General features: G+C 41.2%; 1 protein-coding gene across 2 annotated transcripts in view; it reads right to left on the bottom strand.

Moving 5' to 3' along the window:
* Positions 1-18,772, bottom strand: part of ACYP2 (acylphosphatase 2) — a 183,347-nt gene that overhangs the window by 125,540 nt on the left and 39,035 nt on the right. The gene's annotated exons all lie outside the window — the stretch shown is intronic.

Raw genomic sequence — 18,772 nt, 5'->3', positions numbered from 1 at the left:
GAACCTAACGTAGGTACTTAATTTTGCAAATTTATTTTATGGCGTCCCTCTTATCAAACTCGCTTCCTAATTCTAACAGCTTTTCTGTTGGTTTTCTAGGTAGATAATGTCATAAAATACAAGTAATGATAATCTGTCTCCTGCTTTACAAGATCTTATTTTGCTTTTATTATGTTGCCTTAAACTGTCAAAGCAGGGTTCAATGGTGGTGATGGCAAATCAGTTCAGTCGCTCAGTTGTGTCTGATTCTTTGTGACCCAATGGACTACAGCATGCCCGACTTCCCTGTCCATCACCAACTCCCAGAGCCTACTCAAACTCATGTCCATTGTGTCGGTGATATCCCTACCTTATTCCTAACCTGAACTGGATTTGCCTTTAGCATTTCAGCATTAAATATTTTGATGTTTTCTTAAAGATATTCTTTGCTCTTTCCATGTGGGGTCTTTCCAGAACTTTATGGCCAGGTCCACCTGCCAAGTTTTGGGAATCCTGGGTCTGTGGGCACTGCTACTGTATATAAATAATAAACCAAGAAAAAAGAAACAACTCCCAAACTGGATAAACAAACTGCTCTAAGTTGAGTCACTGCTAGTCATGTAAATTTGCATGACTAAATCTCTACTCTTCCAAACCCAAAGCAATCCAAAAGAAAGGCTGTCCAAACACCAAACAGAGGTCATAAGCCTCATATTCTATTTTTCTGCTTCTTTTGTTACTGTTAGTAGAGGAATAGTAGAATTTTTTAACAGGCACATAAATAAGCATTTGGGGGGACTTCCCTGGTGGTCCGGTGGCTAAGATTGTGCACTCCCAATGCAGGGCGTCCAGGTTCCACCCCTGGTCGGAGAACTAGATCCCACATGCCACAACTAAGAGTTTGCATGCTGCAACCAAGAGTTTGCAGGCCACAATGAAGATCAAAAGTCCTGCGTGCCACGGCTAAGACCCAGAACAGCCAAACAAATAAATATTTTTTTAAAAAAGCATCTGGGGCTTTGTAAGAGAAGGCTCAGATTTTAAGATTTACGACATATATTTTAAGCACTTTGTACATGTTTATTTTATTTCACAACAAAAATTTAACATAAAATGTCCTTACTAATAGGGTGAAAAGTTGTTACCACTAGTCAGAAAAACCAATGGCAAGAAATGGCTTGTGAGTCACAGCTAAATAAGATCACTAAGTGAACTCTGACAAAGCAGGATGATGTCCACTTTACTCACTATATATACTACCAAGGGCTGGCACATAGTAAGTGTTCAGTAAGTATCTGATTAGTTAAATTGATCATTGCACAATGGGCATCATAGAATTCAGGTTATATATAATTTTAAGACAAGAATACTAATGTGTATAATTTTAAGACAAGGATGCTGATGTGTATTTGTGGCCTAGTAGGAAGTAATGCTTACAAACTAGCAATTTTCTCTGATTCAATTCCACAGTTACTGCAAGTAGTGAGCATTATTGTCATCTATGCTCAATCTGATGAAAGTGAAAGAGGAGAGTGAAAAAGTTGGCCTAAAGCTCAACATTCAGAAAATGAAGATCATGGCATCTGGTCCCATCACTTCATGGCAAATAGATGGGGAAACAGTGTCAGACTTTATTTTGGGGGGCTCCAAAATCACTGCAGATGGTGACTGCAGCCATGAAATTAAAAGACACTTACTCTTTGGAAGGAAAGTTATGACCAAACTAGAGAGCATATTCAAAAGCAGAGACATTACTTTGCAACAAAGGTCCATCTAGTCAAGGCTATGGTTTTTCTAGTGGTCATGTATGGATCTGAGAGTTGGACTGTGAAGAAAGCTGAGCGTCAAAGAATTGATGCTTTTGAACTGTGGTGTTGGAGAAGACTCTTGAGAGTCCCTTGGACTGCAAGGAGATCCAACAAGTCCATTCTAAAGGAGATCAGTACTGGGTGTTCTTTGGAAGGAATGATGCTAAAGCTGAAACTCCAATACTTTGGCCACCTCATGCAAAGAGCTGACTCATTGGAAAAGACCCTGATACTGGGAGGGATTGGGGGCAGGAGGAGAAGGGGACCACAGAGGATGAGATGGCTGGATGGCATCACTTACTCGATGGACATGAGTCTGAGTAAACTCTGGGAGTTGGTGATGGACAGGGAGGCCTGGTGTGCTGTGATTCATGGGGTTGCAAAGAGTTGGACACAACTGAGCAACTGAACTGAACTGATGCTCATTCTGTGCTGGTGTTCAGAGAGGTTAAAGAACTTGTATGAGCTGAGCTTCACATCTACTCCCTCCCTCTACTACAGCAGGCTACCTTCTATATCACACAACATGAGGTGTATATTTACCCCTTACCTTCCATTGTTAAGCACTCTGCCACTTTTATTTTCACCATCTTATTTCCTTCTAGTGAGTAAAGTTGGAGAAGGCAATTGCACCCCACTCCAGTACTCTTGCCTGGAAAATCCCATGGATGGAGGAGCCTGGTAGGCTGCAATCCATGGGGTCGCTAAGAGTCAGACACAACTGAGCGACTTCCCTTTCACTTTCGTGCATTGGAGAAGGAAATGGCAACCCACTCCAGTGTTCTTACCTGGAGAATCCCAGGGACAGGGGAGTCTGGTGGGCTGCCGTCTATGGGGTCGCACAGAGTCGGACACGACTGAAGCGACTGAGCAGCAGCAGCAGCAGTGAGTGAAGTGAAAGTCACTCAGTCTTGTGAGCCTGCCAGGTTCCTCTGTCCGTGGAATTCTCCAGGCCAGAGTACTGGAGTGGGTAGCCGTTCCCTTCTCCAGAGGATCTTCCCAACCCAGGGATGGAACCCAGATCTCCCACATTGCAGGTGGATTCTTTATCATCTGTGCCACCAGTTTGCAAGATTATCTTGTTTTTATTCATTTGTTAATTATCTGACTCTCGAGAGACAGTGGTATGAGAGTAGGTAAATTATTCAACTTGTTCCCAGCTGTATCCTGGTGCCTGGAGCACATAGTTAAGTGCTCAAAACATATTGAATGTGTTGAATGAATGAGTGAATGAATGAATTGACTTAAGTACTTATAATAATAGAGAAAAGTTAACTTAAGTAAAGAAACCTTACATGAGGCCACCAAATAACGAAGAGACCTAGCACCCCAGAGTTTTAGAATTCACAGTTACTTCGTTCCAGTCTCATACTCCTTGATTAAAACCCTACTGTCACTATTTTCAACTATGGTGCTATTCTTATGCAGGCTACATGGTGATCAAAACTATATTCTCCTTCCAATCCTTTCCACTAAATGATTTATATTTTTTCTAGAATTATGAGCACATAAGCAACATAAAAGTGTCACCTAGTCTATTTTCCAGTATCCAAGCAAAGCCTGGCCCAGAAAACATAAAAGTAAAAAAAGTAAGTAAAAATCTTGTTTACACCAGCTGAACTGTTTTAAGAGCCCAGAACTAAGGGCCTTGAGGCTGTGGATCTGAACCACAACCTTGCTTTAGTCTATGGGAGCTACAGAGCAAAGCCATCCAACCATCTTGAAAATACATTTTCTTTGTCAGTATAAACACTATATAAAATAAAGCAGATGAATTAGGAAAAAAAATCTCCATCACTACTGAATAAACAAGTCAAGGAACATGCTCTATCTATACATAATATAGTGGTCATTTTAAAAGTTTTTTACTGGGAGTTTTTAATGGTATTATAAATGCTTTGATATGTTAGGATTAAAAAATCAATAAAAAATTACATGTTTACTCCAACAATAGAGAATTGTTTAAAAAAAAACACTAGTAAGTTTATATGATGGAATTGTATGTGACAAATAAAAATCACATTTTAAAAGAACACTTACAGGAGGGGAAAATGCTTTCAGTTCATCTTTGTATCAGTCATGGTGCTGCCAGGAAGCAATGGTACATTCAGATGGGGTGACTGAGAAGAGTAGCCATTTACCAAGGATTGGGCAGGGATAAAGGAAACAAATGAGAGATGATGAAGCACCCCAGGGTGCTGGCATCACTGGGGAGTCATCACCATCCAAAGGATGGAAAGGAAGGGGAGAACCACTACCTGAGCACAGCAACACCTGTAGCTGTCCAAGAGGGCTTTGTGGCAGGACCTATGGCTTCAGGTAGAGAGATGATGAGCCTTCCAACCCACAGCCTGGCAAGGAGGGACCTAGGGAATAAACACCCAAGTCTTTCTATCCCCCTCCATTTCAGAACCCAGCTGGAAGGTAGAGAGTAAGGGAGCCCACCGATGGAATCCACAAAAGTCAGTTTTCCAGAACAGAGCTGGATGGTACAGGGTGAAGCATTGATCTGAAGGAATAAATGGAAAATACCCAGCATAATATTCAGTAAAAAATCAGACTGCAATACAGTATTACAGCGTAATTCCAAATTTGTAATTATATACATAGGTCAGGCTCCCTAGCAAACAGACTAAGATTTGCCTGCAAGAAGTCCGCTGTGGAGTGCTCTTGGGAATGGTGGCTGTGAGTGGGGACAGAAGCAGGGTGGGCAGAGGGAAGAGGCTGAACTGTAAGGTGGTTACTACAGAGGACTCTACTGATCATAGAAGGAGCACTGGAGCTGGGATGGCCCTGAAGAGTGGTCCCAGCTGAGGCAAGAAGGCTGGGCTGTGGTAGTCCCTCAGCAACTGATTATTGAATACAGGCTGCCCTGTGAGGCCAAGGGCAGTGCGTGGACAGAGCCATTAGCTAACCTGCTGCACGGAGCGTGCATCCTCCTCAAGGCGGTGGGGTGGGGGCGGGTAGGGAAGGCCACCAGGTCCACTAAGATCGCAGTCAACAATGGCTAACTCTGGGTCAAAGAACTATAGATAGTTTCCTGCTCTGCCTTTTGGGTTTTTAAAATACTTTTATGTTGTTCCAAATGTTCTAAAATCTATCACACTATGTATTAGTTCGGAGAAGGCAATGGCACCCCACTCCAATACTCTTGCCTGGAAAATCCCATGGATGGAGGAGCCTGGTAGGCTGCAATCCATGGGGTCGCTAAGAGTCAGACACAACTGAGCAACTTCCCTTTCACTTTTCACTTTCATGCATTGGAGAAGGAAATGGCAACCCACTCCAGTGTTCTTGCCTGGAGACTCCCAGGGACAGGGGAGCCTGGTGGGCTGCCGTCTATGGGGTCACACAGAATCGGACACGACTGAAGCGACTTAGCAGCAGCAGCATGTATTAGTTTGATAGTAAATTTAGTTTGGAAAAGAAGGAAGTACGAGTTATTGCTGTATGATAATCTGTGTATTCCTAGAAGATTTAGAACAGAAATTTGTCTTCCCTTGTAATTCTTATAATTCCCAGTGTGATGCAGATGTATGTGAGAGAAGGTCGGTACATGTGGTTACACACTCCATAGCACGGATTAAGCACTGAAGTTAGAGGCGACTGTTACACTATTAATACTTGGTTGACCAAAAGATTCCTTAGGTGAGTGAGCATACTGTTTATTAAAGTTCCCGGTGAAAAAGACAAATGTCTTATTTGTGCTTAAAACCAAATGAACTTTTTGGCCACCCAATACTTCAGTGTCATCAGCGTGATATCAAGTATATGCCAGTCAGTTTAACTTTTAATGCTGGGAATGGCCAGGTAACTTGCTATCAAGAATCACGATTCAGAGTGGTCAGTTGGCATTATATAAAAAAGGCAACATTCCAGAGGCAGCTTCTACAGATCTTTCTGCCATTCAATGAATAACACTTTGATATTACGCTATTTTATTAATAGGATTTTATTCTTGGATTAGTGGCGTATTAGCACAATGTGTTCAAAATATATTATTACTGGTGAAATTAAAAGTATTCAAAGGACTTCCTTGGTGGTCCAGTGGCTAAGACTCTATGCTCCCAATGCAGGGGGCCAAGTGCAATCCCTGGTCAGGGAACCAGAGCCCATATGCTACAACTAAAAGACCCCGAAGATCTTGCATGCTGCAACTAAAACCTAGCACAGCCAAATAAATTAATTTAAGTATCCAAAATATGTGGATTGGTTTAAATGACTTGGAAACACCCCTCAATCACCCTTGTACAAACATAAGAATCTAGTAAATACAACGTGTGCCATTAGAGACATTAGGGGGTTGATTCTTTAATTGGTCCCATATCTAGCTACTGGCTTCAGAGAGAATTCTGACTGCATAGCTGCCCTGTCTTTCTCCAGTGGATTTTGCATACAGGATGAAGTGTAAACACTTAAAAAGAATCCCACAGAGCAGCAGAATTCCTGAGTTTACAGAAAGTCTGAATGAACTGCTTTGAGCCATTTGTTAATAAATACTTGGTTAATAAATACCTTTTGTGTCCCTGAGCTTTGCCTGAAGCCTGCTTTTATTATTACCTGGTAGCAAGTGTGTGAGAGAGTAGCTACATACACCACCTCCTTTACAGTTCTTACTATTCACCAAAAAAGCCATGCATGTCTAAATTGGCTTAGGCTCATTTTACAACATGCACTCTACTAGCCAGGCTGAATACAGAGGCCATCAAAAGAGGATATTATTATCCTTCTGGAACAATCTACTGATTCAAGAATATCATCACATTCTATTTTTAGGAGTAAATATATCGACTTCTTCATGTAATGATTCATTCTATTAATTAACTCATTATAAGCTGTTGGTAAATTCCAGCCAATCTTAATCAAGGGTTCATGAACTACAGCCCACAGGTCAAATCTGGCCAGCTATCTGTTTTTGTACAGCCCACAAGCTAAGCACAGTTCTGAAGTGCTAAAATGTTTAGAAAAAAATGAAAAGAATAATGTTCAGGTCATGTAAGTTATATGAAATTCAGATTTCCGCATTCATGAAGAAATTTTGTTGGAACACAGTTTCATTCATTATTTACAAATCATCCATGGCTGCTTTTATACTACAGTGACAGAGTGTGGTAGTGACTGAGACTATTAGGCCCATGAAACCTAAACTATCTGCTGTCTAGTTCTTTACAGAAAAAGTTTGCTGATGGGATACATTATTGAACAAGTCAGGATATAGGCTCAATTCTCCTATGAGTGTAGGTTCCAGAGGGAGGTGGAGGACAAACACAGAAATACCCAATGGCAGAAAGTGCTATGGAAAATAAGAGTGATGTGATAGAGACTGACACCAGGTCCACTGAGATGGAGCCCAACTAAGTCCTCTCTGAGGAAGCGATGCCTGAGTGGGGAACTGAAGGACAAGAAGACAGCCATGTGAACATGAAGACCCCTCAAGCTTGAGCTACTAGGGAAAGGAAAAAAGGGCAAGGGGGGCAGGTGTATGGACAACAAGGGAAGAGTGGCCACAAGAAGGGTGGTATGTGCTCCTCTTCTTTCTAAAGACGGTCAGCGACACTAAGAATCTCCCTGGAAGTTGGTGACGACGGCTGAAAAGTCATTCATAACCACTTGGTCAACATAAAAAACTGTCACAAGGGCAGACAAGCTGAGAGATTCTACCATTTCCCTCAGTTCACAGCCCCCGAAGAAGCAGCAAATCATCTGTGAAATTCCCCTCCCTCCTCCCACTTTTCATCTGCGAAAAGGTGAGTGAAGGAGAGGAAATCAAAGTAACAGAAACCTCTCAAGGTCAAGGTGCAGGAGCTATAGGCTAGAAGAGGAGCTAGGGACATTCCTGCAGCTCAACTTCCCCCCCTTCCTTCCCCCATCCTCACACTGCTCCTACTCCAGGGGAGGAAGCTAACTGTGTCTCCACACTCATTTACAGCCACAGGTTGTACACACTTGTGTGGTTGAAGATCTGGAGAAATGAAGGAAATTCAACCTTAGTTGTTACAAATGTGTTCACAAATAATAACATAGGATCACTCTGAACAACTTCAAAAGCTTTACATAAAGCACCTGACTTTTGTGCTCTCTCTTTGCAAACATTTATATGTATTTTTAATGACTATGGTTGGAGGGAATATGAATTTTTTAAAACTGATATTCCTATTGATACAAGTAAAGAAGTCAGCACCTTTTTAGAGAAAAACAAGCCTCTCCAGAGGGGAGAAAGAAATGTAATTAGAAATGTATTAAGGTTTAAAAAGCTGTTTTTAACTTGTTTCCTAAGAAACCAAACAGAGAACTGACAAGTACAACTTCCAAAGAAGCTTAGATCTATTTACTCTATTATTAAATTTTCCACTTTCAATTTTTTAGAATAACTAATTTGAAGTTAAAAAAAGAAAGCTCTTACATGAAATAAAATTAAGTTCTCCAGTTAATTGTGTCTGTGAGTCTTTTACTAGAGAAAATTGACCTCCATGAACAAAGAAATTGCCAGGGTTGCTCTCAAACAGGTTAATAATGTATTTTGCAATCATTGTAATTTTTAAATAACTATAACTGTCACCATCGTCTGCCAAATTTGTGCAGTAACTTCCTGGCAGCTGAATTTATTTAATATGAAAGTAAATTAAAACTTAGTAGAGAGACAACTGTAAAGTCATTCTTCTATAATACCATTTCATCCTACTCAGTGTCTTCAGTATGAGAAAACACGTGATTGAAAATTGAGCTCGTATTTCTTTTTAAAGTCCTAAGTAGTTGCATGAGATGGAAAGGTCCATATTTGGGCCTAGACAGAACAGATATGAAAGATGACCAGCAGGGAGCTGAGAATCTGTGACCAACCGGGAGCCTCAAAAGTCATGTGTTTAGCCTCTTGTGCTCAGGCCCTAGCACTGAGCTGAAGAAGCAGAGCCATAAAAATTTAGCCATGAGTGAGAACCCTCTGCCCACATTTGACTGCCTAACTATGTCCCATTCCAGAAGCTCCAGGGCTTCAGATAAAGAGGTCAAGAGACCAAGAGTCTAAAGCATATGCTCCTATCTTTTGCCTGTCTCAGTCCTTTCTTTCTCAAATTTCCTCTTTTTTGTGAGGGCACATTCACAAATCCTGATCTTCAGTCTAACCAGAGAAATGAACAGGCTTCCAACCATCTAAGGGACTGTGTCTGTTCTGACGAAATATTGTAATAAAGTGTCACAGGATTTGGGAATAAAAGTTTTCCTCCTGCATAGAGCTGATAACCAAGTATTATCATCATCAAATTCTGAAAGGAGAAATGAACAATTGGAGGCAGACTGCTCCTTGGAACCTTAAGAGGAAGATGAGCAGTTGTGGACCTGCAAAGGCAGCCTCCTAAGTGCCATGTTCTTGGGGAGTCCACTACCTCACTTAGTGGTGAACCCAAAGTTCTAAGAATATGAGCACTGGCTGCTGGTCTCATCTAACCCGAAGTCAGGTGCAACCATACTGGGGAAATGAGGGGAGGAAAGTGTGGTGTAAGTAGTAAAGAGTTACATCTTCATCTATCATAATAGAAAGTCAACAGATAATGCCTAAAATTAATGATTTAAGAGACACCAGTTTGAGAATATTATTTTGAAATCAGGAGGCATGCCCAAAGAAGTCATTAAAACAGTGATTGAGAAGTAAGGGATGGGCTGGAGTGGGGTGCCTGCCTTTTAAAAAAAATATTTAAGTACTAGTAGACTTTTTCAACATGTGCAGGTTTAAATATTATTTTATTAAAAAAAACATAATTAACATACAAAAACATTTTTTAAGGAAAAAATCTAATAATTTTTGTGGATGTTTTCTGTGTGCTGTTTGTCAAAAATGCCTAGGGTAACATGGGTATATCTGATAGATCACAGTTGGTTTTAAATTCCTACAGGTTGCAGTTCAGTGAGTATTCTAATGTGGGGGCCAAATTAAGAGAAGCATATCTGTATATCTCTCAGTAGAGCACATAGATTAGAAATCAAAGTAGGGGTTTGGGGGGCTGGAAGGATGTCATGGACATGCTCCAAGTCACAGAAGCAGATAAAACCAGGCAGACCTACCCAACAAAATAGAGAAGAATAATATTCAGGGACACAAGAACACAGTGGCCATCTGGTGTTGGCACAAATGGTGCTATACATGTTAATTGGCCTTAGAAGATTCATTGCTAAAATTATAGACAGAAATCATCACCAGGGGAAGGTTAACTTCTGCTAAATAGCTTCCAGTTTTACTTTGGAGAAAGAATACCATGTAAAATGATTTAGGTTAAAAAAAAAAAAAAAAGAGGTATTTTTTTCCTGTAAGATTCCTATTTGGCTCCTCATGCAGAAAAATCAAGTTTTACAAATCCCAAAAAGTTTAAAGGAGTGAAAAGTGGCACCAAAAATAGAGCTTTGGCTTATCTTAATGTTGGTCACTAAGGGTGATCATTTTATATGGGATTTAAGTGAAAATATGCAATACAAATTTTGCCTTTATTATCCTTAGCTATCCAGAAAATGACAATACTTAAAAATTTATTTCTAACAGTTATTATAGACACACTCAGACTATAGAATTAATATCTCATCTATAATAATCATCCTTTACACTAGCAGTGTCTTACTCACTTTACACTTTCCCAAGAGATACTTTATATTCATTCTCACAGCTCTTCCTCTTTATTAACTTGAATTTCTCCTAATTTAATTCAATGATTACCACATACATATTTTTAAATAAGTCAACCAATATAAAACAATAGTTGACTTCTACTATACTTGTCTAAATATTATCTAATAGTGTGTCTAAAATTATGTTAATAACTATTCCTTTGGTAATATCCAACTGCTTTCCATGGTTCCTAAGTCATCATTCATGTTGCTTTTATCCTTTATTGGACAATCTGATGTAGGACATTTGACTCAGTGGTTTTGTCTGGGGCATGTTCTGATAGAGCAAAGAGGAATATGGACATTCTGATGAAACACTTTTGAGAAATCTACACCAAAAGATAGACACAGTTTTTATTATAAATTATAGTAACACCAGTGGTGGAGAAATGGGATGGAATGAGGCTCTCAGGTGGCAGGGAGCCCAGGATCAGGTGAGGATCCTGATTTTGCACATTGTATGGTAGTTTTTAAAAGTTGGCTTGTTGTTTAGAATTTATTGAAATATTCTATTCTCAAAACAATTGCATCAGCATAGACTGACAAAGACCATTTAGCTGTTATTCTGATTCTTTAGATATCTCCTACCCAACTTTCTTCCCATTGGATTTTCACAACAATCTCATGTACTATAAGATTACAGACATCACTTTTCACCCAAATAATTCAGAAAACTGAATTTTAAAACACATTTTCCTACATAACCATGATGTTACTACTAGACCTAACAAATTTAGCACTAATTCCTTAATGTTCTTTAATACCCAGGCCATATTCAAATGCCCCCTATCAGCACTTCAAATATTTTTTACAGCTGGTTTGTCCCAACTAGGAAAAAAAATGTATGTGACAGAAATATGGAAAAATATTACAGCTGCAAAATCTAGATATAGATGTTCATTATGCTATTCCCTTAATTTTGCATGCATTTGAAAATTTTCATAATGATAGAATTCTTTTACACATTATATCTTTGCAAAAATGTCTATATACATGAACAAGGTGGACGTTTCTAACTCACACTACTGAACCCTGTCCTGTTTGATATTGTCATATTTGGACAATTTTATAGAAAGGATATTTATCATGTCTCTTAGTTGATGTGTGGGGAATAATGAATGTGTTACATAGCTGAATCAGATTCAAAAATATAACAAGGACTGGTCAAGGAATGATTGGTGATACACTGGGTATGTTTTTATGTTAAGTAAGAGTCAGAGTAGAAGGTCACAGGTCACTAGATATAATGATGAAGAAGGGACCTAAGGAATACCACCTAGCTTTTGTGGCAGCTAGAGCAAATGGAATTATTGGAGGTATTAACAAAATAGGGTTTTTCCTTTATTAAGAGGGGCTGGTGCCCTCCCTGCCTATGAGCTATATCTGTCAGTTTTGTCAGAAGATGCTACCATGGGCACTGCTCCCATGAGCACTGCTGCTGCTGCTAAGTCACTTCAGTCGTGTCCAGCTCTGTGCGACCCCATAGATGGCAGCCCACCAGGCTCCCCCATCCCTGGGACTCTCCAGGCAAGAACACTGGAGTGGGTTGCCATTTCCTTCTCCAATGCATGAAAGTGAAAAGTGAAAGGGAAGTCGCTCAGTCGTGTCTGACTCTTAGCGACCCCATGGACTGCAGCCTTCCAGGCTCCTCTGTCCATGGGATTTTCCAGGCAAGAACGCTGGAGTGGGGTGCCATTGCCTTCTCCGCCCATGAGCACTGGGATGGTAAGTATGCAAGTAGGGAAGGAGTGGGGATGGCATGGCAAGTGGGGCTACAGAAGCCCAGCTGCTACAGAATCTTCAGTTGCCGTCGTTATGGAAGGCAGATGCCATATTACCTTTACATCCACAGTCTCCAGCACTCTGACACAGCAGATACTTCAGTGTTCATGGAATGAATGAATGCTTTCCTACAGGCTACAGGCAATAATCTATTCATCAACAGGTGTAGAGATGCAAAAAACAGACTTAGCCATCTGGATGCTCTAAGGCAACACCATGGCCACGTGGAATATACACACCTTGGTCTCTTTGGCTGCAACCAAATATCATGTCAATAACTGAGGCTGTACCCAGATAAGAACATCAACAATGAGGCACCATTGTACCAGGCTCTAATTTTACTGGGTGACTGTCTAAACCAGAATGTAAAGCCACAAACATCACAGGAGAGAGGGTCACATGAGTGTGTTTTGGTATTATTAAGACATTGTGTTTTCTACAACAATTTAAGTTGAGTAGTTCAGACTCTAATACCCTTACCCGGGTTCCAAGGATTTGGGGAGAGATAATATTTTGCAAAATGGCCAGTATGTGTAAACTCATAAGCCTCACAGTTAAATCCTTACCAGTCTGGCTCTGGCTCACTTTTAAAATCTCTCCCAGTCAGAAAGTCTAAACTCCATGGTGGTGGTGTTGTTCAGTCATTCATCATGTCCGACTCTTTGTGACCCATGGGCTGCGGCATGCCAGGCTTCCCTGTCCCTCACTATCTCCCAGAGTTTGCTCAAACTCATGTCCACTGAGTCGGTGATGCCATCCAACCATCTCATCCTCTATAGTCTGAACTATTTCCATATTCCCATGTGGTTCACTTATGGAAGTTGCACCCTGATCCTACCACCCTGTCTTTTATGGAGCTCCCCCTCCACTTCTTCACTCTTCTCTGAATATCCAAATTCTTCTCACCCCAAAGTCCAAATCAGACTCCATACTTTTAACCTCTTTTGGTCTCTTGAGGGTCTACCACACTTCTCTACCATTTACAGGATGCTCTCCATATAGGTAATTACATTTCATAGCCAAAAGTTTTATTGCCTCAGGTAGATCATAATCTCAATGCCAAGAATTTTTAATTTCCCAAAGTGCCTAGCACAATGCTTCACGTGGGAGGGGTGCTAAATAAATACGAAGCACTCAGTGAATGATTCCAAACATTTGTGAACCACTTCTTTTTGTCTGAAACTTTGTCTAAAACAAACTTCTAGTCTTTCTGGCTTCATCATGCCATGAATAAATTTCTCAGCTAAAAAACTAACTCAGTCCTCAAGTGTTCCTGCTGCTGCTATAATAGAGGGTCTCAGAGACGGAACCTGGCAAACATTACCCTCTTGTTGCATTTAATAAGGGTGAGTCACTTTAAACTAGACAAGCGAGTACTGTATTCCAGAAACTGTCTCTTCCCACTGTGACTGAAAGGAAAATATTCATTGATTTTAGATATATTAAACCAAAAACATACTCAGAAATAATAGGTAACTTTCATATGTGTGTATGAGTACGGTCGATATCCTCCAAATGTGCTCCATGGATAAACAGGATCCATCTCACTTGGGAGCTTGGATTAGAAATGCAGAGAATCAGGCTCTATCTCAAACTTACTGAATGAGAATCCTGTTTTTTAACAGAAACCCTAGGTGATTTTAAAAGCCTTGAACAAGCCCAAAGTGGGCAGAGCTGACTGCACTGGAGATTTTTATGTAGGCTCCCGAGAATATAGGCTTTCTGTCCTTTCAAACTAGTCTATACCTGTGGTTCAACACTTGCCGGAGCCCACTGCCAGGGTTTCTCATTTAGTAGGTCTGGGATGGGGCCCCAGAATTTCCATTTCTAACCAGCTTCCAGCTGATGCCTGTGGTGATGCTGCTGGTCCAGGAATCACAACCACTGACTCACATCACCTGAAAATCACATGTTGCATAGTCAGGGGATTCTGCTTCAACAGCACTCCCAGTAGAAGGGAGAATATTAAGACAGCAGAGAGGAAAGAGCAAAAGAAGTGGCAGCAAAACGTTTCATTTGTGTTACAGGAAGATAGCAGTTAAACGTTCCTTTGTACACAGTGGGGTAAAAATAGTTGAAGAAATTACTATAGCAACAGCTGTGTTATCCTCTAGGTTTTCTTCTACTGACAATTCAGAAAAGGAAGCCTGTCTTCCCATCTTACAGAAATTCTGTTTCAACACTGAGCCTTATCAAAAACAAAAGCCATAGGAAACAGATCCCATTCGTTAAAGACTATGAGGTAACAATACAGATTTAAGATGCATTTGAAAATGACTCTGAGGCCTGGATTTGGATTCTTTGGTCAAGCAGTGAAACAAAAATGAGTTTTTTATATCTATGACTCTAAAACCAGAAAAGGACAGCAGAACGATGTTGAGAACATCTTACAAATTTTTAAACTTTAAAAATAATCTCAGTTCCTATTTAAGAGTCTCAAAATTATAAATAAAACAATATATGTATGTATAAACTAAAGAGCTCCACCTAGAGTTGAAAAAATATATTACTTAATGCACACAAATAGAAAAGCTCCATTCACCCATATCTTATATATAGTCTTTTTTGTTGATGTTGAAAATAACTATTTTTATGAAATCTTTACAAAAAGGATAACTTTCTGAAATGTGAAATGCTGTTAATTAAAGGAGAAGTGAGTTTCAAATAATGCTGTAAACTACTTATTTCTAAAAATTTGATAGTAATATTTGTTACTATGGATGATTTAGAAGCCATTGTCTTAAAGCAAAGTATGTGAAAGTTGGGATCATGTTTAAAGCATCATAAAGAAGATTAAAAAATGGATTCTTACCTGAACTTGTTGTGTGACCTTGAGCAGCTCACTTTCCAGCTCTGAATTTTCTCACCACCGAGGATTAAACAAGATCAGTGGTTCTCAGCCTGACTGCACTTTGGAAGTATCTGGGAATATCAAGAAATCGATGCCTGGGTCCTACCCCTAGAGATTCCAATTTAGTTGTCTACTATAAGGCCTAACGTAGTCACCTTGAAAAAGCTCCTGGGTGATTCTAATATGCACAGAGGCTGCTTTGGATCAGCTTGCTCGATTGCACCCCCCAAACCTATTACTCTAGTTAGTGGTTCTTATGCTTCAAGTACTTCAGAGTCACATGGTAGTCTTGTCAAAACACAGATTGCTGGACTCACTGACAGCTCCCCCCATCCCCCACCCCCCTGGGCTAGGGCTCCTGATTCTGCCGCGGCCCAAGATTTTGTATTTCTAACAAGTTTCTGGGCTTCCCTTGTGGCTTAGCTGGTAAACAATCCCCCTGCAATGCTGATACTACTAGTCCAGAGTCATAGTTAGAGAATCTGTCCTACATGGTGACCTCAAAACTACACTTTCCTAACTCCCCGGATTATTATTCCTCTATTTTATCAAACCACAGTATGATTCCCGCCTCTCTACCTCCAGTTCTTAGCCCACACTATCAAGTTAACATCCTAACCCCCAACTTCTGTGCTGCTCCCTGACTGAACTTTTTCAGTGACTCCCCAGTGCTGAAAGAAGACAAGACCAATAACACAACATACAGGATTTTCACAGTTTGACCCCAAACTTCCTTTCTAATCTCAGCTTCCAATAGTCCCTGTCATTTGCCTGTGCTCCAGTCACTTGTATCCAAACACACACAAAGGCTCAGTGCCTTTGTGCCTGGTATTCCCTTCTCCTGGCATGTCCTTCTCCCACCTTCTCTTTTGACATGCATGTTCTGTCTGTTCTGTGTGCCAGGACCTGTGCTAGGCTTGGGGAATTCGGGGAGAACAGGAGGACCCCTTCCCTTCAGGAGCCTGTGATGTGGTGGGCATTGTAGAGCAGTGAACCCACACCATTACCCACCCCCCTCCCTCGCTGTATATTTTCTCTATATTATGAAGTTTTTGACATCTTAAGAAAACCTTTCTGGCTGGAGACAGGCTGCCCCTCCTGGGGCCCTGCCAGTTCTTAGAGATAGCCCTGAGCTTGCCTTTAATGCAAACTAACCCCTCTGAGCCCTACCCCCTCCATCGGGCCCTGCATCCCATCAGGCAGTAATTCTTTCTTTTAAATATCCCTCGGGCTTCCCAGGTGGCTAGTGGGAAAGAACCCGCCTAGCCACACAGGAGGTGCAAGAGATGTGGGTTCCATCCCTGGGTCCGGAAGATTCCCTGGAGTAGAAAATAGCACCCCACTACAGTACTCTTGCCTGGGAAATCCCATGGACAGAGGAGCCTGGCGGGCTACAGTCTATGAGGGTGCAGAGAGTCAAACAGGACTGAGCAACTAAGCACTTACTTAAGCGTCCCAGGGCCAGATTCCAGGCAGCTAGGGACAACCTCTACAGTCCAAAGCCCTCCAGAATGATTCCGACAGCCAATCCTAAACTTTTCACCTTCCCTGCCTTGCCTTCCTAGACACCCCCAACCAAAGCTCTGACCTAAACCTTCCCCTTGCTGCCTCCCGATTCCTCTGCAGTTGTCCCCTTGACTGTGCAAGGCCTGCCTAGCCTTCTGTCTCCAGGACCTGTGAGCATAGTAAACTTTTCTCTAGAACTTCAAATAGGTGGCTCCATCAAACTGACCATCTTATAAAAGAACACTCACCTTGGTTACCATGGCTGGGAAGCTGGCTGCAGCTAGAGATGGCCCATGTTGCACACACAGAAATGTGCCGCAGGCTGGTGGGGGCGGGCGGGGGTGGCGGGGAGGTGCGGAGTTTGCTTCCCAGATAAAAGGGAATGGACCCAGGGCCATCCCCTCCTCCAGCCTTCAGCCACGGTGCTGGAAGTCGGAGCAGTCCTTTTACAACCATGACGGAAAAAGATAAGAAAACCCCACAGACCCAGGCCCTGACACTGAGGACCAGCACACAGAACGCAACATCCACTGACCTCCAAGCCCCTTTATATCTAAGAACAACCCCCTGCCCAACCTGTTGGAGCCACTTGCTTTAAACTCTCACTACAGCTGAAAGCATTTTCTGGGGGTGGGATGGGGGATAGCAAATTCCTAACAGCTGTGCTAAGCAATGTGAAGAAGCAGAGCACAGGGTGGGTGAGAGGGGATAGCAGCGGAGTGGGGGTTAATCAGCGAGGCTTGGAGGTAAGGGAGGCAGAGGGGAGAGCGTCTGAGAGTCCTAAGAGAAGAAAAGCATGTTGTGGCGAGGGGACTGAAATGCCAGTAACAGGGAGAGCGGCCAATGAGGCCAGAGAGGCAAACCCAGGCCGGCCCCCTAGCACCTTCCACCGGGCACCTCAACTCTCCATTCCCAGGCTCCTCCCTTGTATTTCCCAACCTGTACTGAATTCACCTGCTTTCCTCTTTCCCCCAGACAGTTTGGACTTTTCACAATACCTTTAATCATTTTGTACCCTCAGTAGGGAGATGGAAAGACACTAAACCACTCACTGAATGAAAAAATTATCATGATAGGCTATTTTAACTGTTTAATCCAGTAAGAGGGCTAATTTATGACTGTGTTTGAGGCTCAGTTTTGCAGTTGAACCCTACCACCCACCCAGTCTGTCATCTTTACATGACTGGATGAGATGGTTGCCCCATTCGAACTTATTACTGTTAAACTATTAGATGACCTTCAGTGAGCCGGTCAGCTCTACAATTTCCTGATTTTCAAGTATTTTTTAAAAGCACAAAGAGCTTGATGTTAGCACCCCAGCCAAAGAAACAGAAATACTTCTATTAGGCATTGAAATATTATCCATATTTGTTTTTAAATAGTAGGATTGGAGTGGCTTTATTTAATTTCAATTTCTTAATTTTTATAATTGACTTGATTCACTTAAAATCAGTCCAATTGTTTACTTACAAATTACAAAGGCGAACAAAATTTTCTCATCCATGAGTCCTTATTTGACTAGTAATTATTTGAAAAATACTTCACAGACTATAATTAAAAGTGAATCACCAAGTTTAAATTTAAAATGCATTCAAATTTAAAATGTTTAGGAATCAACAATTTAAAAATATTGGGCAAAGCACACACTGTGGTCGGGGAGGGCAGCAGGGAGCAGTATTTTAATGATCTGTGTGCTAAGGCACTCAGTCGTGTCTGACTGTTTGTGACCCCCATGGACTGTAGCCTGCCAGGCTTCTCTATCTATGGGATTCTCCAGGCAAGAGTACTGGAATGGGTTGCCATTTCCTTCTACAGGGAATGTAAACCATAGGCTTTACTTATTAAAAATGTGTCGATACTGGTCCATCAATTGCAGCAAATGAATCACAGTAATGTAAGATGTTAATAACAGAGGAAGTGAGTTAGGGAGAGATATATAGGCACTCTCTCTACTTTCTGTTCAATCTTTCTGTAAACCAAAAACTGCTCTAAAAAGTAAAGTCCATTAATTTTTTAAAAATGTGTTCCATTGTGCGTTTATTAAATATGACAAACTAAATTCACATATTTAAAGTGTAAACGTTAAAGCAAAAGTCATGCATCTAAGTACTTTTAATAAAGATGTTATATTGCAGAAGAAAAGCAATGACTTAGAATTTGAGCTCTAAAACCTGATATTAGATCTCTGACTCTA

This window comes from Oryx dammah, unplaced genomic scaffold (assembly GCF_014754425.2).
Source record: "Oryx dammah isolate SB20612 unplaced genomic scaffold, SCBI_Odam_1.1 HiC_scaffold_25, whole genome shotgun sequence".
Lineage (NCBI taxonomy): Eukaryota > Metazoa > Chordata > Mammalia > Artiodactyla > Bovidae > Oryx > Oryx dammah.
The sequence above is the reverse complement of the archived record's forward strand: the minus strand, read 5'-3'. Positions and strand labels throughout refer to the sequence as shown.